A 9,966-nucleotide genomic window follows, 5' to 3' on the forward strand; every position below is an offset into this window, starting at 1 on the left:
TTAATTACAATTACTAAGTAAACAATATAGTAATAATCCATAATTTAGCAATCTCTAATTTAGAAATCATATACCTAACTCTAGAAATAAAATAAAGAATGAAAAATACAAAACTTACTTGGAGAAAGTTGAGAGTTAAATTGAGTGAAAATAGAAAATAATTGATTAATGGAAATTTTAAATAAAGTATGGAGTGATTTGAGAAATTTTTCCAAATCAAACCATTACCTTACTTTTTCTTTTTGTCGAAAGATTTTAAAGAAAAAAATGAAGAAGAGGTGCAGGGATGTAAAGGGCAATTTCGCCCTTTCCATCCCTTATATTTTTTAAATGAGGATGGTCAAAACGACGTCGTTTTACCCATCCCTATTTAAAAAAAAATAAGAGATGGAAAGGGCACTGAGGTCACAGCAGAGGAAGAAGACTTCTTCCTCTACCGCCATGGTTGGAGGGGCTCCAGCCATGGCAGCTCTTGGCGGAACCAGGGTTAAAACCCCTGGGAGAGGTTTTCCGACGGGTCGGGAGACCCTCCCCTACCCCCCTTGCTTCGCTCCTGTTTGTGTGTTTCTATTTGTATAGTTTGTTGTTTCTCTTTTACGCTTCCTGCGATTTAAGTTTACTATTTTTTTATGCCCTTTACAGGGAGAAGCGGCCTATTATAAAAAAAAAAAAACAAAACAAAAAACAGTTTCATGTTTAAAAATTTACAAATAGAAATTTCAGATTTGTGAAATTTGCACTTAACAAATATAGATTTGTGAGTTACGTTTTTTGGTCAAATAATACATGTGATTTAAATAATATATAAATTCAAACTTTATATATAGAGTAATCTGTAAGGTTCGTATTTTTAATTATTGATCAAATCATTTTTTTTTTGTAAATTATAGAAAGCACAAACTCATGTTTATAAACTTTTAAACCATGAAACTATTTTTATAAATGGACAAAACTACAAAGTTTATTTTTATTCTTTATAAATATGAAGAAGACTAATACCATGAAATTACCAAGCTACAGGTGAACCTGGACAAATAATATTCTTAAAATCTACCTTTTAATGGGTAGACCCTAATTTATATATAGATGTTTAAAATAATATAGGGTTAATTTAAAAATAAAATATTTGCGGTTTCACATTTTTCACATTTACATCTAACAATTTTTTTATCCCTAACATTTAAAATGGTGGAATTTTACTCTTAATGTTGGCATGCATGAGTAATTTTATCCCTAATGTTGACAAGTTGAATGAATCGGAGAAATTATCCATCAAATTTTCTTCCCAGTCAAGAATCTTATCATCTATGCTTCACATGCAAATCATTTTATTACTCACAAGTAACGAATCACAAACATATGATTTTAAATGAAAAATTTTAAAAATATTTAAAAAAATATACATTATTTTGTACAAGATGGACAAAAAAAATCAAATATTTCATCGAATTTAAAAATATTAATCTCCAATTCTATTATTAAATAATAAAAAATATGAAATCTTTTTTTAGAATCAATTTACGTGCAATTAGTGCAGAATAAATAACAAAATGTCTGTGTTTTGTAACAATGTCTGGATTGATCCAACTTCTAAACATTCTGAATAAAATTGCTCATGACAGCGAATCTTAGAGGTAAAATTGCTCTTGACTTTAACGTCAGAGATAGTTTTAAATCTTAATTTTTTTTTTTTTACGCAATGCACACAAAATTGTAATTTTGTTTAACAATAAAAAAAATAAGGGTAATTGTTTGGAATTTGTGATTGAGGGGATTAAATTGCTTTAGATTAATATCATGGTTTGGATAAATTGAAATTTATCCGTACAAAATAGAGATATTCTAGAAAGTATCACTCCATATAAAGTATATTGCCTTACTAGTGTTCTAGTCAGATTAGGAATGTAAAAGTTAGCCGAATCCAAAAGGTATAAATAATAAGTTACGCCAAATCAAGAATAGCATCCTGAAACAATAGAAAAAGATTGGCTATCCTAAATGGAAGAAGACATTCCTGCTGCTGATATTATCAACCATCTTTCCAACCTCAAAGAGGAAACCCTGCCGCTGCTGCCTCCAGTTGAATCTAATGTTTACGGAGATAAAGAGCCGTGGCGTCTTTTCTGATAATGTAGAATCCTTGCCTTTCCATTCATTGATAATGTGATATATATACACAAGATATATGTGTGAACATGATAATTACAAATCAATTATATTCCTAAATTACAGCAGAAATTTCCATATCTAATACACCCCGTAGTCGAAACGGGAGGTGGTCGAACGTTGAGACTAGAGCGGAAGTCGTCGAAAAGAATTTGTGGTAGACCTTTGGTGAAAATATCTGCAATTTGATGACGAGAAGGAACATGAAGTACCCTAACCTCTCCTTTAGCAACCTTTTCTCGAACAAAATGTATATCCATCTCAATATGCTTGGTACGTTGGTGTTGTACAGGATTACCAGTGAGGTAAACTGCACTCACATTGTCACAATATACCAAGGTGGATTTACTAATAGGGCAATGAAGTTCAAGAAGAAGATTTCTAATCCAGCAAGTTTCAGATACGACATTAGCAACACCACGATACTCTGCTTCAGCACTAGAACGAGATAAAGTGGGTTGCCGCTTAGCAGACCAAGACAGAAGATTGTCACCAAGGAAAACACAATATCCTGAAGTAGAACGTCGAGTGTCAGGACATCCCCCCAATCTGCATCTGTATAGGAGACCAAGGAATCTAGTGAAGAGGTTGTGAATGTAAGTCCGAACTCCAGGGTTCCTTTAACATATCGAAGAATCCGCTTGATAGCTGCCATATGAGACGTTTTGGGATCGTGCATGAACATGATAATTACAAATCAATTATATTCCTAAATTACAGCAGAAATATCCATATCTAATATTTTCCAGAAAGATGTCAATCAGATTCACTATGTGTTGGCCGAGTTGAAGAAGAAGAAGAAAGGTGGAAGACTCATCCAAAGGACTGCGGGCTCCGGAACTTAGAGTGTCCTAAATGTTAAACAAGTTTATGATGGAGAACATCGCTTTATTGGGTTCAACAGATTGCTGGTTTTTAAAGATGAATCTACAGATAATGGTCGTTGGATGATGAACGAGTATTCCACTTTGATCGAGTCTGACTATGTTGTTTGTGCTATAAGATACGTGGAACTTAACAAACCTATTCCTTAATTTGATCTCATATATGTTCGGTTTGCATAGAGGAAGCAAGACTCAGGATGGGTCAGTTAATTTGGTTGTAATGGATAGGAAGAAGTTGTTTGCAGTTTTCTGGGCAATATATATATATTTGATGATTTTGTGTTCCAAAAGATGAAAAAATTAATAGTTGAATGATTCTCAGTTAATTTGTTTTTATTCCTAATTTTATATTCATCAATCAAGCTGAAGCTTAGGTAGATTAGCATATAAAGATAATTAACTTTTTATGTCTTGTATTTGATTAATTTTATGCAATTTTTTTTATTGTTGCAAAACCTTGTTTGTGCGGAAAGTCTGATGGAGATGGAGTCAAGGGAGGCGAGTGCAGGATATGTTGCAAAACCAGATATTTTTTTTTTTTTTTAAGAGAAAAGTATAAAAATAAACCTTGTAGTTACATATGTTTTCGATCAGCACTTTGTGGTTTAAAAATTTACAAAATGGTATCTTGAGATTTATACCGTTAACAAACATATACCAAATTAATTAACGGTATTAAAAGTTAAAGGAAAAATAGATAATTTGGTCTTTATATTTATTTATTTTATAAATTAATCTCACTTATTATCTAATTATCACACGCAAATCCTAAAATAAAATAAAAATCAATTATAACATCTTCTTCATCTCTTTAATTTTTTTTTTTTTTTACTCTCTCTAGAATCAAGTGAACCATCAAACAAACATCTAATTATTCTACCTCCTGATGGTTTCGTTTGAAAATTGCCTAGCTTGCTTAATTAAAATGTGCTTTAAACATGCAATCCAAGTATGTTTGAAAATTGATTAAGTAAAATGGACTTTAATTATGAAATTATGGGCTTGGCCTTTAAAAAAAATCATGTAGTGTAATATTTTAGGCTTTATTCAGTAATCACAAATACAATGAATAATTGATTCAAAAAAGAAAAAACAAGATGAATAATAATTGTTAATTTGGATTTAATTGTTATTCGGTAATCACAATTTGTATTTTTCACAGTTTGAAACCAATTAAAATAGTTTTTTATATATATAATATGACTATCGGAAAACTATAAACCTTATTTTGAACTGTAAAAAAATATAATTTCGAACACATATGAAATGAATAACGTCTTTTTAATATAATTAAATGTGTATAACTAACTAATTTTACAAGCAATCGCAATAAAAAAATAAAAAATAAAAAACTTAATATATCTAAACAGAAGATTAAGCCTAACTTTTTACCATTTCTTAATGTGACATGTTCTTTATGAATTTTTACAACACAACAACATCATGTTATAACTTGATTTTGATGGCATACTAATGAGCTGGCGGCATATATTTATTTTATGTTTTTATTTTTTTCATTTTTTACAATTATAAAATAAATTTGGACATGCTCAATAAAATATTTGATTTTTTTATCTGATATGCGTATAATATAAAATAATTTTTTATTATTATTGATGGATGATAAGATGCCACGTATATAAAGTGGAAATAACACAATTCACAAAAAGAACTATTGCAATTCATATAGTAGGATTAGAATTAGTATTCGTCTCTAATTGAAACAAATCGGGTAAGATTTTAAGATAAATGGATTAAGATCGAATTCCTCATCCATATATATTGGAGGCACCAGTAGTTATAAGGAATGATGTCTAAATCCTAGTCATCCAAACTCTGCTATTTTCCCATTTCTCAATTGTTCATGTATCTCCTTCCAAAAGAATTTGGTATAGGATTGTATGACCAATAATATAAAATCACGGTTTGTCTTTTTCAGCTGCAAAATTTGCGTAAAACACGATATATAATCCAATCACCCATTATATCCAATCACCCATTTTATTTATCAATATGCATATATTTCCTTCAAGAGCTATATTCCATCTGGCCAACATTATAAGTATCATTTATGATTAGACCTGACCATATGTCGGGCTGGATTAGGCTCGGGTCAAATCTATCGGGCTTTCATATAAAAGTACTCAGTCTAAGTCTAGTCCAGTCTGGGAATGGGAGCTAAAAGGTAGGGATAGAGTTAGCAGTACAGGTCTGGCTAGAAATGTTGTTCACTAATTTAGGTTGGTTTGGACGAGACTGGACTCGGACTTAAAAATCAAATCTCAAGTCCAATCTATATAAACCTAAAAATATATACATAATTTTAATTATAAAAGATAAAATTTATTCTTAAAATTAAATATTAAATATATAAATTAATAAATAATATTAATAGGCGGGTCAGGTTGGATCGGTCCGTGCTATTTTCGTCAATCCCAAGTCCGCCTAAAAAATAGGCAGACTAGAGCTATGATCAATTTTCATTGCCAAAACCCGACCTAAGGGATACGGGTCTGGATGGGCCGGACAGGTACCCGGATTTGTGGACAGATCTATTTATGATATTATAATATAATTATGTTTTTAATTTATATTTCTTTAAAAAAATCACAATTATGCCACATTAAATTGGATGGCAGAATTGCGGCGGGTGGAGTCTTGAGAGACGCTGGAGGTGCTTGGGTGTAGCTTTGCTCAGAACCTTGGAGTGGGATCTTCCTTCTCTGCTGAGCTCTGGGAAACCTTCTCCGGGCTTAGGCTCGCCAAAAGTCTGGGTTTAAAAAGTCTTCTCGTGAAATCTAACAACCTTGAAGCGGTTAGAATTATCTCTGATAATAAGGCTTTATGTTTGAGCAGCCAAAATTTAGTAAAAGGAATTAAAAGGTTATGTTCTTCCTTCGACACCATCAACTTTGGGCATGTCTTCATGAAGCAGAACATGGTTGTTGATCGCCTTGCGGCTGAGGGCCATGTGAGATTACTAGGAGTCTCTACTTTCCTATCACCTCTGAACTTCCTTTTCTCTTTGCTTTCTGATGATCGGGTTGGGATTAGCTTTCCCAGGCTAATCCCAGATTAGTTTTTTGGGTTCCTTGTTTTTCTTTCTTTTGCCTACCAAAAAAAATAACCAAAAAACATCCACTTCATTTATTTTGAATCCATGGCTTTCACATTCATTCTTACAAGTACAATTATTCTTAAAAAAAATTCTCACTTCATGTAATTCGAAACCATGACTTTCTCAGCCATATGTTCTTCTCTGTATTATAATATAATTATAGGATAAGGTGCAAAAATACATATAACGTTTGCAACCATGAGTAATTTTTATCTCTAACGTAATTTTATTTCTAACGTTGGCAGTCGAGCAATTATACCCCTAAAGTTGGCAAGTTGGGTCAATTTCAGACGTCATTATAAAACAAAAATATTTTATTTCTTGTTCTGCATCAATTGCATATCTGGTGGTTCTAAAAATAATTCATATTTTTTGTGATTTAATAATAAAATTTGAGATTAATATTTTTAAATTCGGCGAAATATTAGATTTTTTCCCAACTCGTACTTTTTTTTTTGCGTCTAATCATATGTTTGTGACCTGTTACCATAATTAGTGATAAAATGACGCAAATGTGAAATTTAGATGTCAAGATTCCTAACATAGAAGATATTTTGATGAATTATTTCTCAAATTTACCCAACTTGTTAACGTTAGGGGCAAAAATGCTTTTTGCTGCAAATATTAGAGGTAAAATTACATCATTTTAAACGTTAAGGATAAAATTGCTTCCGACAAACGTTATAGACAACGACATAAATGTATTAGGGATTTATCATTTAATATTTCAAAAAAAATACTGGACTTTTTAGAGCAAACAAATTGTTATTAATATTGAAACGAAAACGTAATCTATATTGTATAGTAATCCAGATTTTTGTGTCATGTCCATCGGCATTTTCCAAGCTTCAACCTATAGCAATTAACCCCTCCTATCTCCATCCATCAATTACTTTTATAATTAAAAATAGAGAAAAATCAAATGCAAATTTTGCATTATGAAATTATAATTATCACTTTCAATTGTATCACTTCAACTATGAGATTTTCATTTCAATTTTGATAAAGGAATGACATTAATATAATAGAGGAACAATCTTTTAAAATCAAAATTTTCAAAACTTTACTAATACTTTTTTTATGGTGAAAAAATAATGAGAAGGATTGGTTACGCAATTCCATTCTAGATCACATTTAAGCAGTGATGGATCCAAAATTGATTGACGGTGTTAAAGTGAATTGGCATGTTGGAAGAAATTCACAATTGCTTTAGTTTATAGTTGAAAAGCTTGAGCAAACATTCATTTGTTTGCATTTTCACTTCAAAATAAAGGGTTTTAAGCGTTTAGTTAGCAGAGCCGGTCTTGACAATTTAGGGGCCTAGGCAAAATAAGTTGTAAGGGCCCTTAAATATAAAATTTACTAATTAAAATGTAAATATTGGGTAGGTTTTTAAATTTTTTTTTTATCAATGAGCTTTCAAAAAGAATTCAACCATCTTGTCTGATTTTATCATTGTCTATATTTAAAAAAAAAAAAATAACTGTCATACACTATAAGAAAAATACAAATCTGCAACGAAAATCTACTACGAAAAAGTATATATGTAGGAAATATAGAAAACAACTACGCTTCTCCTACAGAACGTAAAATATTGTAGACGATTTTTGGAGAGATTCCCTCCATAACTCACCTACAAAATAATTGTTTTTTCTACGCATTTATTTGTAGAAGTTAAATAATAATAATAATAATATATACTTTATGTATTTATTTTTTTCTCCTTATTTTTCTCTTTTAATTTAAAAAAAATTTATTGATGATAAAATTACACATAATAATTATTTACAACAGCATTACTAATTTTTTTAGATTTATTGTTATTATTGATATTATTTTTGTTGCTTTTTTATTATTAAACTTTAAAACCGTAAAACCATAAAACCGCAGCTCACGCGATTGGCGATTTCCCCTGTGATCTCTGTTGTCCTCAGATGTGACTCTAGCAAGTGTACTAGGTACAAGTAATAAAGTGATAAGTCAAGTATCGTATCCAGAGGGATTGAGATCAAAATGATATGAGAAAATCGTTGCTGAACAGAGTGTGTGTAAAGGTATCTTCTTAGTAGGATTGATTGTTTGAGTGTGACAGTTAAGACAAAAGTGTGCTAAAGCTATGAAGGATGTGACAACTATATATCAGTTTAAAGGATAGAACAGGTTAGGCACTGCCGAACAGGTTATGCAAGACCATACAACTCTCCAACGAATTTATGACATTACCAATGAAGTCAAAGTATCAACTTAAATGCCCACTTAAGTCAACTTTCGTGTGTTCTTAAGTTCCTAAGATTTACTAGAGCCAATAGCGTCCTAAAGGAACTTTCTTTCTTATATTAAGATCAAAGCTGCATTTCCATTAAGAAAACCTTTGACACAACCATCTAACATGTCTGCTTCGAGGTGGTGAGATTGATAGAGATATCAGTGAAGATGCAAGTAGTGTCCTAACATTCATCTAACACATGCATATATGCCAAAGCATAGAAATAAAGAACCTCATCAACACATCATTGGCAAAATACTAAAACATTCTTTGAAGGAGTTATAGAACTTATATAACCGGCCCGGACTGGCCGTGCCTATTCAAAATGGACTACTCACTCATATTGAGCAGTGAGCAATCAGAAGTTCTTGATACAATGACGACCTCCATTGGAGCTCTATTCTAAAGCTTAAAAAGTTACTTAACTATTCTAAAATAAAATATCTGATCATCAACTTCTTCCCTTATCTTTCCTTTACTACATCTATTTAAGGGCGAAAGATAGAGCAAAAACTGGTACCCGAAAGTACCCCTTACAAAAGTAATAAGTCAACACTTTACTAAAACTAAAACAAAGTAAAATAATCATTGATCTTTTTGACCCTTGAACACTCAAGGGTCGAAACTTCTTGTCTCTTGTTGCTTTTAGGAAATGCCACCTGAACACTTTTCCACCTGCTGCCTCTGCCTCTGCCACCTCTGATCTGTCGCTATCCATCATCGAGTATCCGGCGTTTAACCGCTGGATCAAAGAAAGGCTCCACTCCTCCTTGGCAGTTGCGAAACAAGCTGTTTCCAGCGAGTTTGGCTTTTATCCATGCTTATCTACAAAAAGGCATTAATCAGTCCTTTTATCTTGCAATATAATGTAAAAACACCCAAATTCTCATATAAATATTATGTTAAACTAAGTCAATTTCATGTCTAACAAATACCCCCAAATTGAACATTTTCTTGTCCTCAAGCAACAAATTGTAAGAAAGAATATTGTAACAGAAAAGAGTTAGGAATGAAATTTTTCAGAGAATGACAAGGGGAACAGAGATTATTTTTGCCTAATGAGGAAATTAACAGATGCGTGCTATGATTTTATCAAAGAGTTTAGAGCTTGTTTTAAACAATGTGTCCTTTTACTCGAGAACTTCCTCAAAGCTTAAAATTTAGACTTCTACTTCCACAAGAAGCTACCAACTCGCCAGACACGCCTCGCTAAGGAATGGAATAATTCACTCACTCTCGCATGGCATTTATTTACCATAGGAAAAAGAATTCGATTTCACTCCTCAGCTCAGTCACCACACCCTTAGGGTGTGAGTTTGCCTATTGGTCCTGAATCTATGGGTCAAAATTCTTCCAAGCATAGTCCAAAGGACTTGACAAAGGTTGTAATATTAGGCTCGGGTTCTGGTTTGATAGTGAAAAGCTATTTCAGTGTATGAATTCTGTCTTTATGCAACTTAATTAACCAACACAGCTTTCAACCCATCAAAGTGATTTACCCATCACTACATTCAAACAATCTGTTTTCTTAA

This window comes from Euphorbia lathyris, chromosome 2 (genome assembly GCF_963576675.1).
Source record: "Euphorbia lathyris chromosome 2, ddEupLath1.1, whole genome shotgun sequence".
In the NCBI taxonomy this organism is placed as follows: domain Eukaryota; kingdom Viridiplantae; phylum Streptophyta; class Magnoliopsida; order Malpighiales; family Euphorbiaceae; genus Euphorbia; species Euphorbia lathyris.